At 43.7% G+C, this 26,592-nt stretch overlaps 1 protein-coding gene and 1 pseudogene across 1 annotated transcript in view; one reads left to right on the forward strand and one right to left on the reverse strand.

Annotated features, from left to right (window-relative positions):
- CDKL1 (cyclin dependent kinase like 1) overlaps positions 1 to 26,592 on the reverse strand; it is a 72,753-nt gene that overhangs the window by 45,210 nt on the left and 951 nt on the right. The gene's annotated exons all lie outside the window — the stretch shown is intronic.
- Positions 18,435 to 18,806, forward strand: LOC108593478 (small nuclear ribonucleoprotein G pseudogene; annotated as a pseudogene).

Raw genomic sequence — 26,592 nt, forward strand, 5'->3', positions numbered from 1 at the left:
GCACCATCTAGAGTCGCAGTAATAGAGCTTTATGGCTCTAACTAGATACAGTCAGGACACTGCTGCCCCAGGACAAGGCCCAAAAGTCCCAAGGCCCTTTTGCTTTCCAGAAGGATTATGCATATTTACCCCTTGGCCAGGAGTATGAGAGTACTTTTTACCATATTATGGCAGCTTGAAGAAGCATATACACAATCGGTGGTGACCTGAAAATACTCCAGAGCAGCAGATATGTGGTCTGGCATAGCACCCTTACGAAGCCAGTCCCTGTCTGGCTGCATTCACATCGTCAATGAGCATCTCTAGAGTACTGTGATGGTTAATACTGAGATCCAACTTGATCGGATTGAAGGATGCCAAGTATTGTTCCTGGGTGTGTCTGTGAGGGTGTTGTCAAGGGAGATTAACATTTGAGTCAGTGGGCTGGGAGAGACAGACTCACCCTCAATCTGGGTGGGCACCATCTAATCAGCTGCCAGCACAGCTAGGAAAAAGCAGGCAGAAGGACTCAACTCGCTGAGGCTTCCGGCCGTGATTTTCCTCCCATGCTGGATGCTTCTTGCCTTCAAACATCAGACTGCAAGTTCTTCAGCTTTTGGATCTTGAACTCACACCAGTGGTTTGCCAGGGGCTCTCTGGCCTTTGGCCACAGACAGAAGGCTACACTGATGGCTTCCCTACTTTTTTTTTTTTTTTGAGACAGAGTTTCGCTCTTGTTACCCAGGCTGGAGTGCAATGGCGCGATCTTGGCTCACCGCAACCTCCGCCTACTGGGTTCAGGCAATTCTCCTGCCTCAGCCTCCCGAACAGCTAGGATTACAGGCACGCGCCACCATGCCCAGCTAATTTTTTTGTATTTTTAGTAGAGACGGGGTTTCACCATGTTGACCAGGATGGTCTCGACCCCTTCACCTCGTGATCCACCCGCCTCGGTCTCCCAAAGTGCTGGGATTACAGGCGTGAGCCACCGTGCCCGGCCCGGCTTCCCTACTTTTGAGGTTTTGGGCCTTGGACTGGCTTCTCCACTCCTCAGCTTACAGACGGCCTGTTGTGAGGCTTTATCTTGTGATGGTGTGAACCAGTTCTCCTAATAAGCTCCCCTTCATGTATACATCTATCTTATTAGGTCTGTCCCTCTAGAGAACCCTCACTAATATAAACACCTTCTCTCAATCAGGCATTGGTGAATGAGACAGAGAACTCAGGCATTAAACAAAGAAGTTTAAGAAATTAGGCTGTCTCAGAGAAACTGGCCCCAAGGAAGTGACCCTTGAACTGAGTCTAGAGGGTAACTAAGGTTTGACCAGACCAAAGGCAGGGGTGGTGGTAAAGGGACAGATGGCAGCTTTCCAGGTAGTTACTGGCCCTGAGCCGGGAGAGGAGTTCCGTCACACACTTCAGGAACTGAGAGACAGTGTGGCTGGTGGTTAAAGCTGGTGGAATCAAGGCCAGCCAGACAATCCGAAGGCAGGTTCTCTACAGAGCCTTGCAGGCCATGCTAAGCAATTCACACTCTATCCTTGAGTAATGGGAAGCCACTGGAAGGAATTTCAGCAAGATGTGATATGATACCAAGGAGTTCTTAAAGGCTCACTATGGCAGCAGGATATAGAATGGCTTGGAGGAGGCAAAAAGGATGAAGCAGCTATTGCTAGCTGAGATTGTGGTGATTTGGAGCAGAGCAGAGGCAGGGTAGTCAGTGAGAAGCATTCTCTTGAGATGTATTTTGTTAACAGAATGGTCAGGATGTGGTGATGGGCTGGAGGTGAGGGATAAGGGAGAACGAAGTGTTAAAAATGCCACAAAGGTGGCTGGATGTGGTGGCTCACGCCTGTAATCCCAGCACTTTGGGAAGCCGAGGCGGATAGATCATGAGGTCAGGAGATCGAGACCATCCTGGTCAACCTGGCGAAACCTCATTTCTACTAAAATACAAAAAATTATCCAGGTGTGGTGGTGAACACCTGTAGTCCCAGCTACTTGGGAGGCTGAGGCAGGGAAGTCTCATGAACCCAGGAGGTAGAGATTGCAGTGAGCCGAGAATGTACCACAGCACTCCAGCCTGGAGACAGAGCAAGACTCCGTCTCAGAAAAAAAAAAAATTTGACACAAAGGTTTACACACTGGTGCACATGATGATGCCATCCTAGAGAAGGGGAGTAAGACTGGTCTATGTCCTTTGTAGGGGGGACTAGAGGGACATTTCTCTGTGCTTTAGAGAAAAACATAAACATTCTCTCAATGGTTATTTCCTGTTTTCCTATTAAAAACATTCTTTTTCTCCCACAACTATGGTAACTAACAAAAGGCAGAGTTATCCCAGTCAAATGTTTTTCACGAGCCTTTAAAATTTTTGAACTTGGCTCTAGGTCTTACTTACATACGCATTTTTGCAAAAATCCTTAATGTTTTAAAATTTTTTTCTTTTGAGACCAGGTCACACTTTGTGGCCTAGGCTGAAATGCAGTGGCACAATCAGGTCTTACTGCGGCCTCGTCCTCTCCAGGTTCAGGGAATCTGCCTCAGCCTCTCAAGTAACTGGGACTACAGGCACGTGCCACTATGCCCAGCTACTTTTGTGTGTGTGTGTGTGTTTTATAGAGATGGGGTTTTGCCATGTTTCCCAGGCTGGTCTTAAACTCCTGGGCTCAAGCAGTTTGCCTACCTTGGCCTCCCAAAGTGCTGGAATTACAGGTCTGAGCCACCATGCCTGGCCAAGAATCCTTAATCTTAACATTCACCTAGAGTGGAGAACAGCGATGTTCTCTCTCTTCCCCCACTGTAAAATAATTAATTCTAGTTATTTCTCAAGGATCCTTACATCAGCATATTATCACACTCTCAAGGGCCTGGAACTAAGCAAGACTTCAAGCTTGTCCATACTAAGAAACAAACAAATAATCAAGGCTCTTCATATTTATTCTCATTCTTTCTCCTCACTGGATGAATGCTCTCAACTAAATCATGCAACTCAACGTAAGAGTTAATAGCAGCAGTACCCACTTTTACTTTTGATTCAGAAAAAAAGCTCTGAAGTTCACATTTACCCCATTTAAGGGATTGAGAAGTACACGTATGATGTTGATAAAATAATGCCACTAAAGAACTAATATCATAAAAGGTCAAAGTTTCAAAAAATAATAGGCAGATGTAATGCAATTTCAACCAGGATACAAAAGGGATTGTCTTGGGAACTAGATGAAATAACTTTAAAGTTCATATAGAACTTTAGAGAAAAATCGATGGGGGCAATTTGCTTCATCAGATGATAAAACTTTCTTGAACTCCCGATCTCAGGTGATCCGCCCACCTTGGCCTCCAAAGTGCTTGGATTACAGGCGTGAGCCACCACGCCCGGCTGACGATAAAACTTCCAATAAATCAACCTGTAAACATCATCATGATCATGAGCATTATCATCTTCGTCAGAATAGCAGACCGTTGATATAGAAATGAACAGACAGAAGTAGTATGAAGTCTAGAATTAGACTCCAAGTATTTCTGGGAAATTAATATATGACAAAGGTAGTACTTCAATATCATTTTTTTAAATGTGCCTTATTTGATAATGGTTCTAGGAAAAGTCGCTACCTTAGGAAAATTAGAAGCACATCTCATGATCACATATACAAGAATAAATTTCAGATTCATTAAAAATTTTAATACAAAATTTAAAACAATTGTTTTTGGAGAAGGAGTCTCGCTCTGTTGCCCAGGTTGGAGTGCAGTGGTGCAATCTTGACTCACTGCAACCTCTGCTGCCCAGGTTCAAGCAATTCTCCTGCCTTCCAAGTAGCTGGGATTATGGGTGCATGCTACCACGCCTGGCTAGTTTTTGTATTTTTTTTTTTTTTTAGATGAGGTTTCACCTTGTTGGTCAGGCTGGTCTTGAACTCCCGACCTCAGGTGATCTGCCTGCCTTGGCCTCCAAAGTGCTTGGATTACAGGCGTGAGCCACCACGCCCGGCTAATTTTTGTATTTTTAATAGAGACAAGGTTTCACCATGTTGGCCCAGCTGGTCTCAAACTCATGATCTCAACTGATTCACTTACCTTGGCCTCCCAAAGTGCTGGGATTACAGGTGTGGGCCTCCATGCCTAGCCAAAAAACAATTTAAATACTAGAAAAAAAATTTTTTAACCTTTGTGTGAGAAAAGGTGGGAGAGAATATCCTAAGAAACAAAATGGGAGACTCAGAAGAAAAAAGACAAGATAGGTAAGTTTGGCTACATCAAGACAAAATAATACGAAAAAGATGAAAAAAGTTCTGGAGACGCGATGGTTTCACAACATGAACTTCATGTCACAGAACTGTGTACTTAAAAATCGTGAAAGTGGAAAATTTGGTGTCGTATATATTTTACCACAATATAGAATAAAATAATGTTGGTTTGAGTAAAAAAAAAAAATACAATGCCAAAAGACAAACTATTGTCTGGGAAATACTTGTCAAAGTTACAACAAAGGGTTATATTCCTAATCTTATGAAGAAGTCTTATTTATGTATTATTAAAAAAAGACAACCCAGTGGGAAAATGGGCAAAAGGTATTACTAGGCAAAACACAGAAGAGGAAATATAAATGATAAAGGGACATACAAAAAGATGCTCAATCTCACTGGTTGCAAGAGAAAGTCAAATTAGAGATACAATGTGGCTGGGTATGGCGGCTCATGCCTGTAATCCCAGCACTCTGGGATCCACTTTGGGTGGATCACCTGAGGTTAAGAGTTTAAGACCAGCCTGGCTAACATGGTGAAACCTGTCTCTACTAAAAATATGAAAATTAGCTGGGTGTGGTGGCAGGCACCTGTAATCTCAGCTACTCGGGAGGCTGAGGCAGAGAGAACTGCTTAAAATCCAGGAGGCAGTGAGCCGAGACCGTGCCATGCCACGCCAGCCTGGGCGATAGAGTGAGACTACGTCCAAAAAAAGAAAAAAGAGAGAAATGATGTGATGCCATTTATTTCCTAACCAGTGGGCAAACATGTAAGATTGGTAGCATCCAATGCTGACAAGGGCATAAGGAAAGGGGTCTTCTTACACATGGCCAATTAGAGTGCAAACTGCTATAACTTTTTGGGAAACTTATTAGCAATATTTATCGCATTAAAATCACAAGCACCAAAAAAAAAAAAAATGAGCAAAAGATCTGAGCAGATACCTCACTGAAGAAAATACAATACAGATGGGAAATTTTAAACATATGCAAAGATGATCAACATCTTTTGTTATTAGGAAATTCGAAATTACAACCACAATGACATACCATTACACACCTATTAGAATGGCTAAAATCCAAAAAAGATAATACCAAATGCTGGTGAGGATACTGAGCAACAGGACCTCTCATTCCCAGCTGATGGGCATACAAAATCAGACGGCTGCTTTGGAAAACAGTCTGGCAGTTTCTTACAAAGCTAAACATAGCTATACCATACAAGTCAGTAATCATACTCCTAGGTATTTACCCAAATGGTTGAAAACTATGTCCATATGAAAACCTACAAGCAAATCTTTTTAACAGCTTTATTCAGAAACGCCAAAAAAATAGAAGCAACCAAGTTGTCTTCCTATAGGAAAAAGGATGAAAAAAATTGTGCTACATTCACATAATACAATATCATTCAGTGATAATCTAGCAAGGCACAAAAGACATGTATAAAGTTTAAATGCACATTGTTAAGTGAGAGAAGCCAGTCTGAAAGGTTACATATTGTATTATTCCAATTCTATGACATTCTGGAAAGGTAAAGCTAGAGAGACAGTAAAAAGAATAACGGTGCCAGGGGTTCAGAGGATGTGGGGAGGGTTACATCCTCTGAATAGGTGAAACACACAGGATTTGTTAGGCAGTGAAACTATTCTGCATGATACTGTAATGGTGGATATGTGACATTATGCATTAGGCAAAATCCATAGTACTTTACAACACAATGTGTGAGCCTTAAGGTATGTAAAGTGTTAAAAAATCATTTAGGAGGTTAGGACAGAGTGAAGACTGTGACAAAAAGAATCTAACTATATTACAAACAAATGAAACAACCTCACCAAAGATGGTGGAGGAAAAGCTGATACAAGTTTCTAGATGAGCAAAGAAACAAGGCTAGAATGACCCATTAGATCTGTGATTTAGTTTCATCTCATTCATCCGCAGATTATGCTTGAAGACATCAGTATGAACTCTTGTTTAGGTTAATAAAGATACAGATGATCACATACAGAAATAACTCTAGATATGTGTAAGTACACAGGTTGGTATACACATATATATTGCCTTGCTCTGTCAGCTGAGAGGGCCTAGAACGAACCACACTCTGCTAGCAATATGTACACCAAGAGCTTAGATCTCATTTTTTCATACTATTTTCTAATAAAAGGAACCAGGGATTCTTAGAGAAATACCCAACTTGAACAATGAGAACATATGGACACAGGAAGGGGAACATCCCACATTGGGGCCTGTTGGGGGCGGGGGGCAAGGGGAGGGAGAGCATTAGGACAAATACCTAATGTGTGCAGAGCTTAATACCTAGATGGCGGGTTGATGGGTGCAGCAAACCACCATGGCACATGTATACCTATGGAACAAACCTGCATGTTCTGTACATGTATCCCAGAGGATAAAGTAAAATTTAAAACAATTAAAACAAAGAAATACCCACCTCTAGGACTAGGGCAGAAATATACAGGATGAGCGTGGAGCATCTTACCGTACCAAAAAATTAAATAAACTGCTAAAACCCAAACAAAAGCAAACCCTACCTTGATGGAGGTATAACAAACGGACACAATATCCACAAATCCATAGTAATATAAATACATGATTGAACAAATGAATGAATGAATAAAAAAATAAATAAATGGAAGAGAACAGATACATCTCCTAAATATGAGAATTCCAAATAATTTATGATGATACTCTACCTTCAAGGATAGGAGCCTAACTTCTCCCTCTGTAGGAGTGGGCTGCACATAGTGACTTCCTTCCAAACAGGATAGAATAGAACGGCAGAAAAGAAGTCCCGTGACAGTGAAGAAACCCGGCAACACTACCGCAGCCAGGTGATCAAGGTCAACATCAACAGTGATGTTACTGAGGCAGGTGGATCTGGAGGTCAGGCATCTGAGACCAGCCTGGCCACCACGGTGAAACCCCATCTCTACTAAAAATACAAAAAACAGCTGGGTATGGTGGCACACTCCTGTAATCCCAGCTACTCAGGAGGCTGAGGCAAAAAAATCGCTTGAACCCAGGAGGCGGAGGGTTGCAGTGAGCCAAGATCACACCACTGCACTCCACCCTGGGTGACAGAGCAAGACTCCATCTCAAAACATAATAAAATATGATAAATTTTAAAAGAGGGCCAGGTGCAGTGGCTCATGCCTGTAATCCCAACACTTTGGAAGGCCGAGGCAGGCAGATAACCTGAAGTCGGGAGTTCAACACCAGCCTGATCAACACGAAGAAAGCCCATCTCTACTAAAAATACAAAATTAGCCAGGTGTGGTGGCACATGCCTGTAGTCCCAGCTACTTGGGAGGCTGAGGCAGGAGAATTTTTGAACCCAGGAGGCAGAGGTTGCAGTGAGCTGAGATCATGCCATTGCATTCCAGCATGGGCAACAAGAGTGAAATTCTGTCAAACACATACAAAAAATCATGGTAAATCATGTTGATAGTATGTACACTTGATGGGATGGGATGTAGTCTTCTAGCCCATAACCCCAGTCTAATCATGAGAAAAACAACAGACAAATTCCAATAGAGGGACATTCTACAAAATATGTGATCAGTATTCCTGAAAACTGCCAGTCATCAAAAACACGTAAAGTCAACGAAACTGTCACGGCCAAGAAAAGCCTGAGGACACATGAATACTACATGTAATATAGTTTCCTAATAAGGATTCTGGAACAGAAACAGGAAATTCAATAAAAAATAAAAGACGTGAATAAAGTACGGATGGACTTCAGTTAATGCTAATGCATCAGGATTGGTTCATTGATTAGAATAAGTGTACCATGCTAACATAAGATGTTACTAATAGGTAAAACCGAGAGCAGGATATATGGGAAGTCTGTACCATCTTCTCAGTTTTTCTGTAAATCTCAAACTATTCTAAAAATAAAATCTATTGAAAACACACACAGACACATCATCTTACTGGCATTCCACTTCTGAGAATATATTTTCTATAAATAACAGCATCATTACATAAGAACATTCATACCAGGATTCCAGCACTGCTTGTAGAGGCAAAAAATATGAAAGAACATGAACATCCTGTAACAGAGAAGGATGGCTAAATACATTGTGCTATATGCAGACCATGAAATAATAAATATTATGCAGGTATTAAGAGAGTACAATTGGCCGGGCGTGGTGGCTCACGCCTATAATCCCAGCACTTTGGGAGGCTGAGGTGGGTGGATCACGAGGTCAAGAGATCGAGACCGTCCTGGTCAACAAGGTGAAACCCCGTCTCTACTAAAAATACAAAAACTAGCTGGGCATGGTGGTGCACGCCTGTAGTCCCAGCTACTCGGGAGGCTGAGGCAGAAGAATTGCCTGAACCCAGGAGGCCGAGGTTGCAGTGAGCCGAGATCGCGCCATTGCACTCCAGCCTGGTTAACAAGAGTGAAATTCTGTCTCAAAAAAAAAAAAAAAAAAGAGAGAGAGTACAATTAATAGACACCTATGTGTTGACTGATGACCATGATGTATTGCTGAGTGAAGAAGGCAAGCTACTGAGTAATTTTATTAAAAAATATATGAAAATCAATTTTTTCTTCTTCTTTTTTTTTTTGAGACAGAGTTTTGCTCTGTTGCCAGGCACCAGGCTGGAGTGCAATGGCACGATCTCAGCTCACCGCAACCTCTGCCTCCTGGGTTCAGGCAATTCTCCTGCCTCAGCCTCCCGAGTAGCTGGGACTACAGGTGTGCACTACCATGCCCAGCTAGTTTTTGTATTTTTAGTAGAGACGGGTTTCACCTTGTTGACCAGGATGGTCTCGATCTCTTGACCTCGTGATCCACCCGCCTCGGCCTCCCAAAGTGCTGGGATTATAGGTGTGAGCCACTGTGCCTGGCCTGAAAATCAATTTTATTTAAAATATGTAAAAATAGAAAGCATATGAAAAAAATATTTTAAAATCCTTCCATTTTCATATATTCACTTGCCATATATTATTGTTAAGAACATATACTGAGCCCTCTGCTTTGCTGGACATTACCATAAGATCTGAGATCATATACTTAACAAAGCTAACAAGTCTCTGCTCTCCACAAGCTTGTATTTGAGTATCTAGATGTTGCTAAGTCTTATGGAAATAAACAAGGTGGGTAGGGGCACAGAGTGGTGGAGAGGTGAAATTTAAAAGAGGGACAACCTCACTGAGAAGGCGATAAATGAAAAAAAGATTTGAAGACAGTAAATGTCATAAGGATGTTTGGGAAAATCTTCTAAGCAGTAGGAGCGATCGATCATTCCAAAGGCTCTTTTGCAGGATTCCGCCTGGAATGTTAATAGAACAGCAAGGAGGTCAGTGTTTCAGCCGCCTCTCCTGTTTTGTTTCCCATTGTTTCAGCTCATCTTTTAATTGAAGATTTGCTGAAACTGCTGCAGCAGCCAGTTTTGTGCACCTGTAGCCTGAGAGAGCCTCACCACAGCTGCCCTTGGTCTTTGCTTTCTGCCCAGGGCTTGTGGGATGCTGCTGGGATTCTGCACTTGCAGGAGTTAACACTCCATGGGGGAGCCTTGGAACAATGCAGGGTCAGGGGTTCAGGGAGCTTCAATGTCCTCTCTTGTGTTCCTTAGGCTCCTTAATGAGGCCTGGCAGGATGAATCCCCGGTCCCGGTTACATTGGCTTTTCCTACTTCCTTGTTTTCTTTCCTGTTTCCTACTACTCTCTGGTATCACTTCCCAAAATAAACTCCTAACATACAGTCCCTGTCTCAGACTTTACTCTCTGGGAGGTGCACAGGCTAAGACTGTTGGTACCAGAAGTGGCCTTAGCAGACCTTCAGAATGGAATTCTGGAACTGGATCAATCGTGGGGCAGTTGGCAACAAGGACCCCGCTGCTGGTGGTAAGTGGGGTGGGAGGAAGCCTGGGGAGCTGCAGCAACACAGTCAGGAAGCCTTTCGTCAGGGCTGGTTTTGAATGGGGTGCAGGTTTGCTTAGGCAATGCAGTGGCACATGAGCGGTGTGGGGCAACGATCACTATGGGGGGTACTGAATAAGCTGGCTCTTGTTAACACCTTTAAATCACTGAAAAAGAGAAAGAAAATGACAGGGTCAAGTTAGCCACCAACAGTCAACAGTGGGAGTCAAAAGTATTGCTGGCAGTATTTAGACACATTTATCTCCTGCAGACAGGACAGACTGTGCCAAAAAATCAATCTCAGAACTTAAACAGCAGCAGAACTACAGAGGGGACAATATCCAGCCAAACAGGTCTCTCATGTCTAAGTCAGGACTATGCTGAGAAAAGAGAAGATTGCTGAGCTCTGGGATAGGGACATCTACGAGAAAGAGCCTGAGAATCTGAAATTCTCAAATTTCTCTGAACCTTCAGGGTTAGGAGAAGTGACTCAGTTCCATTGCTTAGGTGAGCTGCTTCCTTTACCTGCAGACCCTAAAAATCCTTCACATGATACAGGTGTCTCCAAAGGAGGGGGATGCCTGTCCTGAGATTCTATCCCCACCTCCTTCCAGGGCCCATGGACCTATAATAAGATGAGGATGTAGCATTGCCTGAGTAGGGCAATAAGGTTCTTGCTCTGGGAGGAAATAACTGCACTCAAGAACTACAAGACCTGCCTCATAGGGACCAGCAGCAGTCTCGAGGGGGCTGGGCCACGGCAGTAGTGAAATGTAAGGCTGGAGAGGGGGATATTCATTGATATGGAAGCACTGCAGTGTCCCAAAACTTGGGACTTAAATTTTGACAAGGACACCTGCAGACCTTTTTTAAACTTTACTTTTAATTTGTATAGAGACAGGGTCATACTCTGTCATTCAGACTGGAGTGCAGTGACATGACCATAGCTCCCTGCAGCCTTGAACTCCTAGGCTCAAGGGATCCTCCTGCCTCAGCCTCCCCAGTGACTGGATGGCTGGACAATTAAAATAAAATTTTTTTTGTAGAGGCAGGGTCTCATCATTTTGCCCAGGTTGGTCTCAAACTTCTGGCCTCAAGTGATTCTGCCACCTCTACATCCCAAAGTATTGAGATTACAGGCATGAAATACTGTGAGACACTGCCTGTTAAGACAATCTTTTTTTTTTTTTTTGAGACAGGGTCTCACTCTGTCACCCAGACTGGAGTGTAGCGGTGCAACCTCAGTTCACTGTAACCTCCGCCTCCCAGGTTCAAGTGATTCTCTCACCTCAGCCTCCTGAGTAGCGGGGACTATAGATGTGCACTATCACACCTGGCTAATTTTTGTATTTTTGGTAGAGACGGGTTTCGCCATGTTGGCCAGGCTGGTGACAAACTCCTGACCTCAAGTGATGCCTGCCTCAGTCTCCCAAAATGCTGGGATTACAGGTGTGAGCCACAGCACACAGAAGGCAGTCTTAAATGTGCTGCTGGCACAGCTCTTTGAAGGTTGGGCGTTTAGTAGATAAGGCAGACATGCTGGAACTGCCTCAGCAGAGTATTGAGGAAGGAGCCTGGGAACTCAAGGAGGTGGAAATGTCAGAAAGGCTGTGTGATGTGGGACTGCAGAATCTGCTGCCTGATTATGTTTCCTTGGAAGGTCCAGAGGATACTCTCTCCACTAAAGAAGTAAGAGCAGAAAGGAGGCCACTAGCATCTTTGAGAAGCTCATCGCTGGCTGTCCTCTGTGGGTTGGGTAGACAGGCTTGACCTCAGTAGGCTGGAGGTGCTACCACGGAACTAGGCTTTCTGGTTCTGATGAAAGTAATAAGATTCCAGAGTGACAGAGGCCAGGTGCTAACAGTGGCAAGGTACCTAAAATTACCATAATTGGGAAGCACAGCCAGAACACCTTATATCACAGAAATCTGTGCTAATAATGCAAAGATGGGATCTCGCCCTGAAGGTCCTATAGGTGAGACAGAAGGGCAGACAGTGTGTCACCTGACTTGCTTTGCCAGAAGAAACTGAGAGCAAGCAGAAGATTGATGTCAACTGCTGGAGTGGAAAACGGCAGCTCCTCACCCAGTTTCTAGATCTAAGTCAGTTACAGTCCAAAGTGTTGCTGAGTCACCTTGAAGGAGGATCCTGCAATGCCACTGTGAGTATTCCTCACTTTTCAAAGGGACCTGTGGCCATTTACCAGAATAACTGGGAAAAGAAAATACTCAGACCTTTCAAAGGCTATGGCTACAAGGTCTGAGCTGGCACTGATATGTGACACCCCAAATGCTATCCTGGCCTCAGGCTAGAGTACCTTTTCACAGTGGGCTTAACAGGTCCATGCATCCATTCTTGAAATTATTTCCACCACTTGAGAAGTGCAAAGTGGGATAGATATGCTTAGCGTCAGCCGACTTTCACATTGTTTCTATGACTTGTGAAGTAAGAGCCAATATGGCAGAAAGCCAGATAGAAGCTCCTGAAACTGCTCTTCCTCCCCACAACATAATACTGGTCAAAACAGTAAACCAGAAGCAAAACCGCATCCCAGGAGGAAACGGAGAGATGAGTACCACCATCAAAGACTTAGGAATGCAGAGGTGGTGATCCTCATCCTAACCCCCTCACCTCACCTGGTGTACTGCTATAAACCCAACTGTAGTTCCAATTGCAGAAATCGGGCTGGATATGCTATCTTTCCTGGAACTGATGATATACACAGGCTGTGGCACTTGACATGCAACTGTTGACTTGTTGAACATGTTCTTTCCAATTCCAATCAGGAAGTTAGCTCAAAAGCAGTTCACCTTTTGTGGGATGGACAGCAGTTCACATTCACTGTTGTGCCTGAAGCCTAACTCTCCTGCGCTCTGTCATTATATAATCCACAAGGACCTTAATTGTCTTGATGTTCCACTGAATATCACGCTGCTCCACTGTACTGATGACATCATGTTAACTGGATGTCCTGGTGAACAAAAATGGCAAGTACTCTGGATGTCCAATTAAGATATGTGTGTACCAGAGAGTGGGAGAAAACCCTCTGGGGAATGGCATATAAGTGATATTCTAGGAATTCAATGGCCTGGGGCATGCTATGACATCTTTTTTTTTTTTTTGAGACAAGGCCTTGTTCTTTCCTCAAGGCTGGAATGCAATCTCTGTAGCCTTCAACTCCTGAGCTCAAGTGAGCCTCCCACCTCAGCCTCCCAAATAGCTGTGACTACAGGTGGGCACCACCATGCCCAGCTGCCTCCTCCTTAAAGGACAAATTGTTGCACCTTGTATCCCCTACCATTTAAAAAATGGCATTGCTCTTGGTGGATCTCTTTGGATTTTGGAGGCAGCAGATACAGCCCTTGGGCACTGCTCTGCCTAATTTACCAAGTGATTTAGAAGGCTGCTAACACTGACTAGGACCCAGGACAAAAGGGAACTTTGCAGCAGGTCAATGCTGCCCTACTACTCAGGCCATATGACTTGGCATACCCAGTTGTGTAGAGGTGTCTAGCTCAGGTACTGAACATAGGACATCAAGTGATTGACTAACCCAGAGCTGCCCACTGTGAGCTGGATAATAGAGATCCACTGTCCACTGTACTATGAAACATCTGGAATCAGGCTCCAGCAGGTCTGGAGGGAACAGCAAGTGACAAACAGAGGTAGCCCATCCTCCCGAGTCATCTGTGTTGCTGCCCTGTTACCTCTCCTTCAGCTTACATGACTGAGGAACAAAGCCTCGTGCCTGGCTCACAGGTCTTTTCTGTATTCTTCTCAACACCCAGCACAGGCCAGTGATGTGCAGTGGAAGCTTGACCTGTTTTACTGACTAACACAGTCCGTGTGAAGTACTGTGAGGAAAGGATAGTACAATCGTGACGAAAATGAAAAATAACACAGACACAGCCAAGAATGAATGCAGCAACTTAGTGACAGTTATCGAGTCAATTATTTCATTGGTTTTTATGGGTGGTTGATCATATCTGTTGGTTTAAAAATTCTTTGTGGTTTTTGTTTGTTTAGAGAAAGGGTCTCAGTCTGTCACTCAGGCTGAAGTGCAGCGGTGCGATCATAGCTCACCACAGCCTGGAACTCCTGGACTCAAGCTATCCTTCTGCTTCAGCCTCCCAAATCACTGAAATCACAGGAGTGAGCCACTGTGCCTGGACACTTTAGAAATTCTTAACCTTTCATTATAACAACAACAACAAAACATACAGATTTCAAAGATTTTCAACCAGGCAGTTTTACTAGAGGGACTTTAAGGTTAATAAGCAATAAAGAAAGTTAATAATTAGCAAGAAAATATGCTTGTTGAAATCTGTGGCCTAAAATATCAATTCTGCCAAATAAAAAAGTGGATTAAAACATTTTTCAGGCCGGGCGCGGTGGCTCAGGCCTATAATCCCAGCACTTTGGGAGGCCGAGGCGGAGATCACGAGGTCAGGAGATCGAGACCATCCTGGTCAACATGGTGAAACCCCGTCTCTACTAAAAATACAAAAATTAGCTGGGCACGGTGGCACGTGCCTGTAATCCAGCTACTCGGGAGGCTGAGGCAGGAGAATTGCTTGAACCCGGGAGGCGGAGGTTGCTGTGAGCTGAGATCACGCCACTGCACTCCAGTCTGGGTAACAAGAGCGAAACTCCGTCTCAAAAAAAAAATATTTTTTCAAAATTTAAAGTGAAAGACACAAGCTTTGCCCCTTTAAGAATGCTTCCATTCATTTCATATAAAAATTACTACTCTTTCTCCCTCCCCACCTCCCTGCCTCCTTCCTTCATTCCTCTCTCCCTCCCTCCATCTGTTCCTTCCTTCCTTCTCTTCTCTTCTTTTCTCTCTCTTTCTCTCTTTTTCTCGCTCTGTTACCCAGGCTGGTCTGGAACTCCTGAGCTCAAGTGATCTGCCTGCTTTCACCTCCCAAAGTGTTAAGATTACAGGCGTAAGCCACCATGCCTGGCCAATAATTACTATGTTGGGGGCCAGCCCAGAAACAACCTAGGAAGTTACGAGGGTCAATGGAGACAAATTAAGAGACAAGAAAGAGTTAGCATGCATAAAGGTGGGCTCCCAGGGGGCCAACGTGAGTAGGAGGATGCGAAGGCTCTGAGCACTATTTATTGAGTGTTTAAACAAAGAAGCATGTGCTCAGGAATGTGGAGGGTGAAAAGGAAGGGAAGCATCAAGCAGATGATCTATAGCTATGGTGGTTTGGCATTTCCTTTGAAGGTATAGAGCGTGCTCTGCTTTAGATACACTCAGTAAACAATCAGAGGAAAAGGCTGCAGCTAGAGCCAGCAAGTCTGGCCACATTCTGGTGCTTCAGAGAGCCCTTCCTTGCTTTGAGCACAGAGCATGGTCTTCCATTAACTCCCACCCTGTGCCAGATAAACAGGTCAGGTGTCAGCCTTTCATTCTCAACATTACTACCTTTTAGTGTAGTTTGGAGTCTTATAATTATGATACATAATATACACCGTTGGCTAGGCATGGTGGCCCACACTTGTAATCCCAGCACTTTGGGAGGCCAAAGTGGGCGTATCACTTGAGGTCAGGAGTTTGAGACCAGCGTGGCCAATATGGTGAAACCCTGTCCCCACTACAAATATAAAGATTAACTGGACATGGTGGTGTGCATCCAGCTGCTTAGGAGACTGAGGCAGGAGAATCACTTGAACCCAGGGGGAGGAGGTTGCAGTGAGCCGAGATCACGCCACTTCATTCCAGCCTGGGCAACAGAGTGAGACTGTCTCAAAAAAAAAAAAAAAACCCACATGCTGTCCACATAGAATTTTTACAGGTTAGAAATAAAAATAAGTGGCAAAGAAGCAATAGCATAAATTATGTATTTTATCAATGTGAATCATAAAAATCACTTATCTGCTTCATCCTGCTCTGTGATATTTTGTTTGCTAGAGTCTACCATGTGTAGCAGGGTGTGTGCACTGGCAGCAGGACACTGAAAGTGTGGTATGTGCTTAATCTCCTTGCAGACTGAGAGTTTTGAGAAGGTAACCAGCCAGCTTGTTGATTTCTGCTTCTGTTGTTCTCAAAGTATTTGCGTGGCAGCTTTATCACTTAGGAGTTCACTACACAGCAGGAATATAATCTTTCTAGACAAACACATCAAGAGCTAAGCCAAAAAATCTTCTCATAAACAAACAAAATAGCCTGTTACTATTTGCAGTTAGTGTATTATCTTGTAAAAATAAAATTAAACAGGTCTCCACTTGTTGAACAAATAGGGAGAGATAATGATAAGAGGACTGTTTGGTTTCTCAGTGTGGGCAAAGGAATGCTGTTTTGTCTCCTATGCTGTTGACAACCAGTTTACACAAACTCCCAGAATCTAGCTATACATTAGTTAGTAATGAGCATCCATGGGCCAGATTTCTGCGAGTCTCTAATGAGAACATCTGCAGAGAATGAAAGCTGTACCATCCCTCTGGCCCCAAACTGGCAGCTTATATGGCAAACATTACCTGCAGATGTATTTCACTTGGCCTGAATGATGTTTAAAATTCTCACAAATGACTTGTCAACATTTTAAGGTCAGGAGATTTCCTTCTCACTAAAAGGAACCACAGGTCTCTGGAGAAATGGCTGATCCAGGGCTGGGGAAGGATGAGCCTGGGACGTTCGGCTGTGCCACACAGTAAACAAGTGCTCAAAGAAGGGTAGACACCTGTCAGGACACTGGAGCCAGATGAAAGGAGCCCCAGATGCTACATGCATAACAATTTCAGAGTCAAAAAGAATACTGACAGTGATGGTGTGTAACATTGAATTTTTTTTTTTTTTTTTGATACAGTTTTCTCTTGTTGCCCAAGCTGGGTACAGTGGCATGATCTCAGCTCACGACAACCTCTGCCTCCCGGGTTCAAGCGATTCCCCTGCCTCAGCCTCCCGAGTAGCTGGGATCACAGGCATATGCCACCACGCCCAGCTAATTTTGTATTTTTAGTAGAGACGGGGTTTCTCCATGTTGGTCAGGCAGGTCTCAAACTCCCAACCTCAGGTATCCACCTGCCTCAGCCTCCCAAAGTGCTGGGATTACAGGCATGAGCCACCATGCCCAGCCAACATATTGAATTTTTAAAAATCCATGAATCCACAGTGATACTAAAAGCCTCGGTTGCGGGGAGAGAGAAAGAAAATCTCTTTTTTTTACAGAAAAATGATAACTAATGAGTATAGAAAGAATTATAGGCTGGGCGCAGTGACTCACGCCTGTAATCCCAGCACTTTGGGAGGCTGAGGCCATCAAATTGTGAGGTCAGGAGTTTAATACCAGCCTGAGCAACATGGTGAAATCCTGTCTCTACTAAAAATACAAAAATTAGCCGGGCATGGTAGTGCACACCTGTAATCCCAGGTACTCAGGAGGCTGAGGCAGGTGAATTGCTTAAACCTGGGAGGCAGAGGTTGCGGTGAGCTGAGATCATACCATTGCACTCCAGCCTGGAGGGCAGAGTGAGACTCCGTCTCAAAAAAAAAATAATAATTATTATAGAAAAATAATTGTTTTACAATAACTTTTAAATAATTGATTCAGGCAAGGATCATCAGTGATTAAAACCATTGCGTGATGCCGGGCACAGTGGCTCACACCCGTAATCCTAGCACTTTAGGAGGATGAGGTGGGCGGATCACTTGAGGCCAAGAGTTTGAAACCAGTTTGGCCACCATGATGAAACCCCAACTCTACTAAAAATACAAAAATTAGCTGGGCATGGTGGCAGGCACCTATAATTCCAGCCACTCAACAGACCGAAGCAGGAGAATTGCTTGAACCCAGGAGGTGGAGGTTGCAGTGAGCCAAGATCGCACCACTGAACTTGAGCCTGGGCGACAAAACGAGACTCAGTCTCAAAAAAAAAAAAAAAAAAAAGAAAGAAAAGAAAACCACTGGGTGAAAGTTGCTGGGGAATAAGGTAGTCACAGTAGTTTCAAAATATCAGCCCACAGATGACTTATTAATTATAAAGGAGAAAATTATTTTTACAATTGAGAAATATGGCAGACCCATCTTAACCAAGGAATTAAAACTGATAGCCTCCAATTAGGGGACAAAAATGACATCATATACTTCCTGATGGGAGCTAGTGTGAAGGACACAGCTTCACCCACGCAGTGTTCTTACTGAAGACATTTAACCTGTATCAAATCATGTGGAAAGAGCCAGTTAGTATAAGTTGAGGCATATTTGCAAAGCAGATGGACTGGACTTTTCAAAAATGTCGTTATCAAGAAAGATGAAATAAGAGAATAAAGAAGGTAGAAAAGTCTTTCAGATTAAAGAGACTAAAGAGTCATGCAATGTGATTCCATTCCAAGGCCTCTGTGTGCCCGCGGAGTAGACATCATGAGCAAAGCTCACCCTCCCGAGTTGAAAAAATTTATGGACAAGAAGTTATCATTGAAATTAAATGGTGGCAGACATGTCCAAGGAATATTGTGGGGATTTGATCCCTTTATGAATCTTGTGATAGATGAATGTGTGGAGATGGCGACTAGCGGACAACAGAACAATACTGGAATGGTGGTAATACGAGGAAATAGTATCATCATGTTAGAAGCCTTGGAACAAGTATAAATAATGACTGTTCAGTGGAGAAACCATGTCCTCTCTCCATAGGGCCTGTTTTACTATGATGTAAAAATTAGGTCATGTACATTTTCCTATTAGACTTTTTGTTAAATAAACTTTTGTAACAGTCAAAAAAAAAAAAGAGTCATGCAATGTACAGTGACTGAATAGATTCTAGATTTTAAAAATAACTATATACATTTATAGATATAATTATTTAGTTACATATAGTTATATAACAGTTATTGGAACAATATGAGAAATTTGACACAGATCATATATTAGATAATAGGATTGAGCCAATGATAAATTTATTGAGTATAGAAATCATAATGTGATTATATAGAAGAACATCGTTGTTTCAGGAGATTAATGCTAAGTATTTAGGTAGATGGCTCAGCCAAAAAAAGTGTGTGTGTGAGAGAGAAAGAGAGAGAGAGACAGAGGCGGAAACAGAGATAAAGGAAGTGCAGGCACAGTGGCTCATGCATGTAATCCCAGGGCTTTGGGAGGCTGAAGTGGGAAGATTGCTTAAGGCCAGGAATTTGAGACCAGCCTGGGCAACATAGTAAAATCCTATCTCTACAAAAAATATAAAAAATTAGACTGGGCGCGGTGGCTCACGCCTATAATCCCAGCACTTTGGGAGGCCGAGGCGGGTGGATCATGAGGTCAGGAGATCGAGACCATCCTGGTCAACATGGTGAAACTCCGTCTCTACTAAAAATACAAAAATTAGCTGGGTATGGTGGCTCACGCCTGTAGTCCCCAGCAACTCAGGAGGCTGAGGCGGAAGGATCACTTGAGCCCAGGATTTCAAGAATACAGTGAGCCATGATTGTGCCATGGCACTCCAGACTGGGCAATAGAGTGAGACTCTGTCTCTGAAAAGGAAGAATGAAAAAAAGACAGAAAGGAAATGTAGCAAAATTTGAACAGCTGATGAACTAATCTAGCTAAGGGTATGCAGGTATTCATTGTACTCTTCTCTCCACTTCTGTACATTTTGATTTTTTTTCTCAGAATAAAAGGTTGTAGGAAAAACCTCAGGAAACTTGACATGAAATTCTGATTTCTAGATTTTTAAAAAAGACTCTGGCTGGATATGAGGAGTCATACCTGTAATCCCAGCACTTCGGGAGGCCGAGGCAAGAGGACTGCTTGAGTGCAGGAGTTTGAGACCAGCCTGGGAAACATGGAGAAACTCCATCTCTACAAAGAATTAGCCTGGTGTGGTGATGCACTCCTGTAGTCCCAGCTATTCAGGAGGCTGAGGTGGGAGGATCACCTGAGCCCTGGAGACTGAGGCTGCAGTGAGCCATCACTGCACCACTGCACTCCAGCCTGGGCAACAGAGTGAGACCCTGTCTTTTTTTTTTTTTTTTTAAAGGCGTTGGGCGGGGGTAGCGCGGTGACTCACACCTGTAATCCCAGCACTTTGGGAGGCTGAGGCAGGTGGATCACCTGAAGTCAAAAGTTTGCAACCAGCCTGGCCAACATAGTGAACCCCTGTCTCTACTAAAAATACAAAATATTAGCCGGGCGTGGTAGCAGGCACCTGTAATCCCAGCTACTCGGGAGGCTGAGGCACGAAACTTGCTTGAGCCCGGGAGGCAGAGGTTGCAGTGAGCCGAGACTGCGCCACTGCACTCCAGCCTGTGTGACAAGAGCGAGACTCTGTCTTGGGGAATAAAAAAAGACTGAAAACCCAGTACCCTAGGCTTGCAGTCTGTGGCGCTGAGCAGTGGTTGTCCACTGCAGATAAGACACGAGGACTCCAGTTTGCTGCAGTCTCTACCTTGCCATCTTGCCCTATATTCAGGCTGCTTCCCTCATTTATGTTAACAATGTGATTCCACAGATGTTTGGGTTTGTTAATCTATAATCCATAACAGAAAATGCTGAACTCAGCAAAAATAATTAATAGACATATGTTATTAATCTACCTCAACAAGCCAAGTAAACAATCAGAAGACAGGGAGCCTAGAAATGACCCCTATTAGCAACAGCAGGACTAGATTCTGAAACATGTCACAGGATTTTCCACTGAGGTTTTTACTGAGTTAGCAAATACTCCTTCAACTAATATTTGAGGAGCAGGAGGCTTTACAACTGTGAAAGTTCTAATTAGATTCTAATGCTAGGGACCATTCACATGGTGCTCTATTAGCATTTAGTGGATATGGCTGTGGCACAGAGCACGTTCAATTAAGCACTTAATAAATGCTGCGGATAACAGGCAACCTTGACAGTCCTACTTCTTACAGCATGTGCCTGTCACCGTGACCATATGTGCCCAGCAGGACTTCTGCTCTGCTCTTTGGAGCTAGTACGCCTCGTGGGGGACCCTGTGAAGAGCTTTGCCTCCTGAGCCTCTGCTGGCCTCAGCACCATGCTGAAATCCCACCCTTCTGCCTCCCATCTGTGCTTTCCTCTTTCTATGCTAGTGCTCCCTCTGACCCTCTACTCTCCTGTTCTTGCATCCTTGAGGCTGCTTGACTGCTGTTAGATGTTTGGCCCACAGGCCCTCTGCTCTCCTCAGCAAAAAATCAGCAGAGCAATGTGAAACAGGGACATAAATCATAGAGATAAGGTGGGCTAGGCTCCAGGAAGCACTAGAGGTTGCCCAGGGTCGCTCCACAGCGTCGAGCACGATTGGAAACTGAAGTCCCAGGCCCGGCACGGTGGCTCATGCCTGTAATCCCAGCACTTTGGGAGGCTGAGGCAGGCAGATCATGAGGTCAGGAGTTGGAGACCAGCCGGGCCAACATAGTGAAACCCTGTCTCTACTAAAAACACAAACATTAGCAGGGTGTAGTGGCATGCGCCTGTGGTCCCATCTACTGGGGAGGCTGAGGCAGAAAATCACTTGAACCTGGGAGGCAGAGGCTGCAGTGAGCCAAGATTGCTCCACTACACTCTAGCCTGGGCAGCAGAGTAAGACTGTCTCAAAAAAAAAAAAAGGAAAAGAAATGCAGCCCTAACTGCAGCCCCTGTCCCTACCAGAAGGCTACTGACGAGAGGAGACAGAGGAAAGAAATGGATGCTCAGAACATTCTGCAAGTTACTACCATTCACAGGAATTAAAATCAAATGAGAGCATACTCCTGGCACCGGGATACACTCAACAGTCCCACTCGTCCACACCCCAAGTACCCTTTTCCATTTCTGTCCCTCTAAAGAGTCATTTTACACAGTTTTTCCTAATCACTTGCCAATGAAATTTTAACATCACAAAAATACTATATATCTGTATATGAACCACATGTATATCTGTGCTTTAAACAATACAAAAGTTAGATTTTTTTTGCTACCTGCCAAGAACCAATTTTCACCCTTTATGCGTGATCTTGTTCCCATTATGAATTTCCGAATTCCACTGTAATATTTATAATTAATTTTCAAATGGACATTTCCCCTCATGCTTATTCTCATCTTTGTGGGTGACAAACCGTAACTTTGAGCCTTCTAAAATAGTCCACAGGGTTATGGAACGAGATACGGAAAGAACCGTTGCTCCAGCACGTCTGCACTCAGCCTTCCACGGAAGCCACGAATCTCACAGCTAAGAGCTTGCTGCAGAAAGGGCAGTATAAATTCTGAGGACCAGTCATTGGGAGACTTCAGAGTATGGTGTTTGGTGTAAAGTGATGGATGGTTCTGGTGTGGGCAAGCCGCATGGCATGAACTTGGGGACAGAACTGTGACTGCATTCCAGCTCACTGAGCAGGAGGCCTTGGCAAATCATTACCCATCTCGAAACCATTTGTAAAATGTGATAACAATCTCTACCTTCTAAGGTTGTCATTAGTGTAATTTGTGCATCCTAAGTTACAAACATACTTGGCAGTTTGTCCAAATCTACTAGGTCCCTTGCCCCTACCTGCCACGGAGCAGATGATTCCTTCTTCTTGTCTCTCGTTTTTTATGTCTTCTGGAGGGAGAGCTGTCACAATGTCCCAGCTGCTGCATTCAGCCCTTGACTGATGCTGGTCTAATATATTTTAATGCCCCCATACCATCTGCCATAGGTAGAACATCTACCCAGAGATCCCATAATGATATTGTCCTGTCCTTCACCTCCAACTGCTAGAAACATCTACTTTTTCTGCCACTGCAGCTGAAATTCTTTCCTTCCTCTTCCTACCATTTTCATTCCAGAGAGAAGGTTCAGCATCATAGGGGCTTGGGGCCTTAGTAATACAATCATTCTAGGTTGGTTGGTTTGTATTTGTTTCGAACCACATAGCCCCCTCCTTGCGGGACACACAGATATTCCTCCAAAGGGCTTGTTGAATTCAAGTGCATCTACCTGCTTTATGCAGAACCACTGCCCACTTTCCACCACAGGGCCTGTGATGCATCAACCTATCGTTCCTGACTTCTTGATTTTTTTTTTTTTTTTTTTGAGACAGGGTCTTACTCTGTTGTCCAGGCTGGAGTGGTAATGGCACAATCACAGTTCACTGCAGCCTTGACTCCCAGAACTCAGGTGCTCTTCCCACCTCAGCTTCCTGGATAGTTGGGACTATGAGTGCATGCCACCCCACCCAGCTAACTTTTCTATTTTTTGTATAAATTGGGTTTCACCACGTTGCCCAGGCTGGTTTTGAACTCCTGGGCTCAAGAGATCCACACGTTGGCTTTCCAAAATACTGGGATTGCAGGTGTAAGCCGTCGTGCCCAGCTCCTAACTTCTTGATTTAAGGTGATTTTCTTTCAGTTACCTTGTCTCTCTCTGCAACCTGACTTCTAGTTGTGACCACCCTACCTCTCATCCAATACATCTTTAATGTGTTTAAACCTAAGTTATGGAAAGGAGTCGAATTCATGTAGGGTCCATATTTCATATGCAAACTAGAAGACGGTGAATACCCTGGTGGAAAAAGTTTCACCGCATAGCTTGGAGTCAGCTGTGGATCCTGTTACAGAAAGATTAAGGAAAGTGTACATAAAGAATCTAGCAGTCTTACTCTGTGGCCCAGGCTGGAGCACAGTGGCATGATCTTGGTTCACAGGAGTCTCCACCTCCTGGCTTCAAGCAATTGTCCCGTCTCAGACTCCCAAGGAGCTGGGATTATAGGCACCTCCCACCATGCCTGGCTAGTTTTGTATTTTTAATAGAAATGCGGTTCACCTGTTGGCCTTAAGCTCCTGACCTCAGGTGATCTGCCTGTCTCGGCCTCCCAAAGTGCTGAGATTACAGGCCTGAGCCACCTCACCCAACCTAAATTGTCTTTTTTTATGCAATTATATTTATGGTTAATATGGCTGAGGTCAGTAACTCAAGGTCATGGCTCCAGCAATTCTCTCCCTTGTCCAAAATCAAGATTTTTTCTCTACTGGATTTACCCCATTAGCATACAAATGTACTTATCACTTGCTGCGGTGGGGGCAGCTAGATTTTCCTTGCTATTGTTCTTCTTAGCAAACTATATATTTTATCATACACTCAGCATTTCTCAACAACCTGATCCTGTTGGACCCTGGCTTTCCCCTTCTTTCTCTCCCTGGCCTGTTAGCACCCACTAGGCATCTTGGCCAAGACACTGTGTTCCCTTAATACACCGTGATTTCCTTGAATGCCTTATCTCTCATGCCACGTTCCTTAAACATTTCAAAGTTCAGCTCAATCATGTCCCCAATCACTTTATTTTCACCATTCAAGGAGCACCTAAAGAGTTCTTACCAGGCAAGGGTATGCATGTCCTGCTCACTGGGAACCCAGTCTATCAGGAGTGAGAGCCAAAGGTCAGTTCATCCTACCTCCTTTCCAAGAGCTGAGCTTCTGAAAGATAGAGTGTACAACTCTGCAGAAACATTGTTTTAGGCACAACTGGGGCTCGATGACTACTGAATACATAAATGGAGAAAATAAAATGTTTATTTCCCATACTCTCATGGAGAAAATAAAACGTTTATTTCCCATACTCTCAATTCACCTACTTGGCAGATATTGACTAAGTATCTTTATAAGAGACAGGGTCTCACTCTATCACCCAGGCTAGAGTACAGTGGCCTAATGATAGCTCACCGTAGCCTTGAACTGCTGGGCTTAAGCCATCCTCTCACCTTAGCCTCCTTCCCAAGTAACTAGGGCTACGGGCACACATCACCATGCCCAGCGTAGTACATAGTATGTGTTAGGAATATCACACAACAATGAAAAGTTACAGCTTTAAGGGACAGACTCTACCTATAATCTAGTCCCTCCACTTCATAGACATCAGGGGTGTCTACATCTATGCACTTAATCTGGACAGTGAGGTGCTGCATGCTTTGAAATCAGGCTCATGTGCACACAAACCCATCCTTTGGAGTACATCAATGTTCAGTTAAGAGAACACATCTGAGTTCCCAATTCATTGGCAAATCCACCTTTCCTAGGAGCTTATTTTGTTAACTATTTTTTTCAATCCAATAATAACATTTGTTGGAGGCCTAGATATGCCAACGAGTGTGTTTTGGAGATACAGAGATACAGAGGCAGTCTCCATCCTAGAAGAACTCAATTAATTCGGGGAGCTATCACTGTGAATGTAGTATTGATAAATTATGGTGAGAGATTTGAAAGGGGAGGTCCCAAAAGTAATCTTCAGAATCAGAAAAAGAGTATCTTTTTGCAAGAAACAGATTTTCTTTCAGTAAATGAACCTTTGAAATGTCATGATTACCTCTCCTAGGGAAAGCCTGAGAAAGTGAAAATGCCCTACAGCCTCCCTGTGTACAGAGGGTAAGGGGAGAGTGACCCAGGCAGGAGGATGGTCAAACACTGCAAGTCTCACCCCTTCCTATGAGAGCACTCCCCTGGGGAGCTTTGGAAGCATCCCCTCTCAACAGATAACATCCTGCTGGTTAAGAACATTCCAAACCTAAATAGAAAAGTTGCCCTGTTATCCACCCATTTCAATTGATCCAAAGCTTGCTACTTCCCATTTAGGTTCCTTACCTAGAAGTGACCCCACACACTTATCCAAGGGCAAAAGATTTTTAGAGTGATCTGGAGAAAATGGAGAAGCAAGAATAATAGTAAATCCCCTGGAAGTTCCATTCATCTCTGTCTCACTAAGTTGCTCTTGTCACGTAGTTAGTTATACAGGTCAGAACACAGAAGCCATAACTGAAACAAAGTTGACCTCCACCGTATTCATTACATATACCCTTTCACATTGCAATTTGGATTTCATCTTTACAGAAGTTCTGTAAAGAAGTCTCTCCATTAGAGGAAAGCACACTTTCAGCTTGTAATAAATACCTTCCCCCCCATCCTCAGCCCAATATGGTATTTTTAGGGTTAACTAATACACATTTGAAAAGTGATCAGGCCAGACAGATGGATCATGCCTGTAATCCCAGCACTTTGGGATGGCAAAGTGGGAGAATAGCTTGAGACCAGGAGTTCAAGACAAACCTGGCCAACATAGTGAGATCCCTTCTCTATAAAAAGTTAAAAAAAAAAATTAGAAAGTGATAATTTCACTTATTTAAGGAGAATGCTTCTTTCTATAAACAAGACATGATGATGCTCAGCAGTAAATACATATGAGGTGTAATGAAAACCTGTGAGCTTCCTAGCAGTTTGAAAACAGGGAAATGATTAAGTCTCTTAACAGACTGAATATACCATTAGAAAATACCTTAAAAGTTTAAAAATCAACAATGCTAGCAAAAATGAATTTTATTATACCCCGAAACTATCAAATTGTAATGGCCCTTGAAAAGCCAGGTCCACAGGTGGGAGAGAAACTATTGGGAAAAAAATAAAATGTTGCACAGCATCTCTAAAAGTGAATGCCACCTTACCTGGCACTTTTGTTTCTCCTTTCTAGTTCATTATATAATTAGTGACTTGTGCACAAACATCCCATTTGTGTCACTGAAGTCAAAAGGC

The sequence above is a fragment of the Callithrix jacchus genome, chromosome 8, assembly GCF_049354715.1.
Source record: "Callithrix jacchus isolate 240 chromosome 8, calJac240_pri, whole genome shotgun sequence".
NCBI classification, from domain to species: domain Eukaryota; kingdom Metazoa; phylum Chordata; class Mammalia; order Primates; family Cebidae; genus Callithrix; species Callithrix jacchus.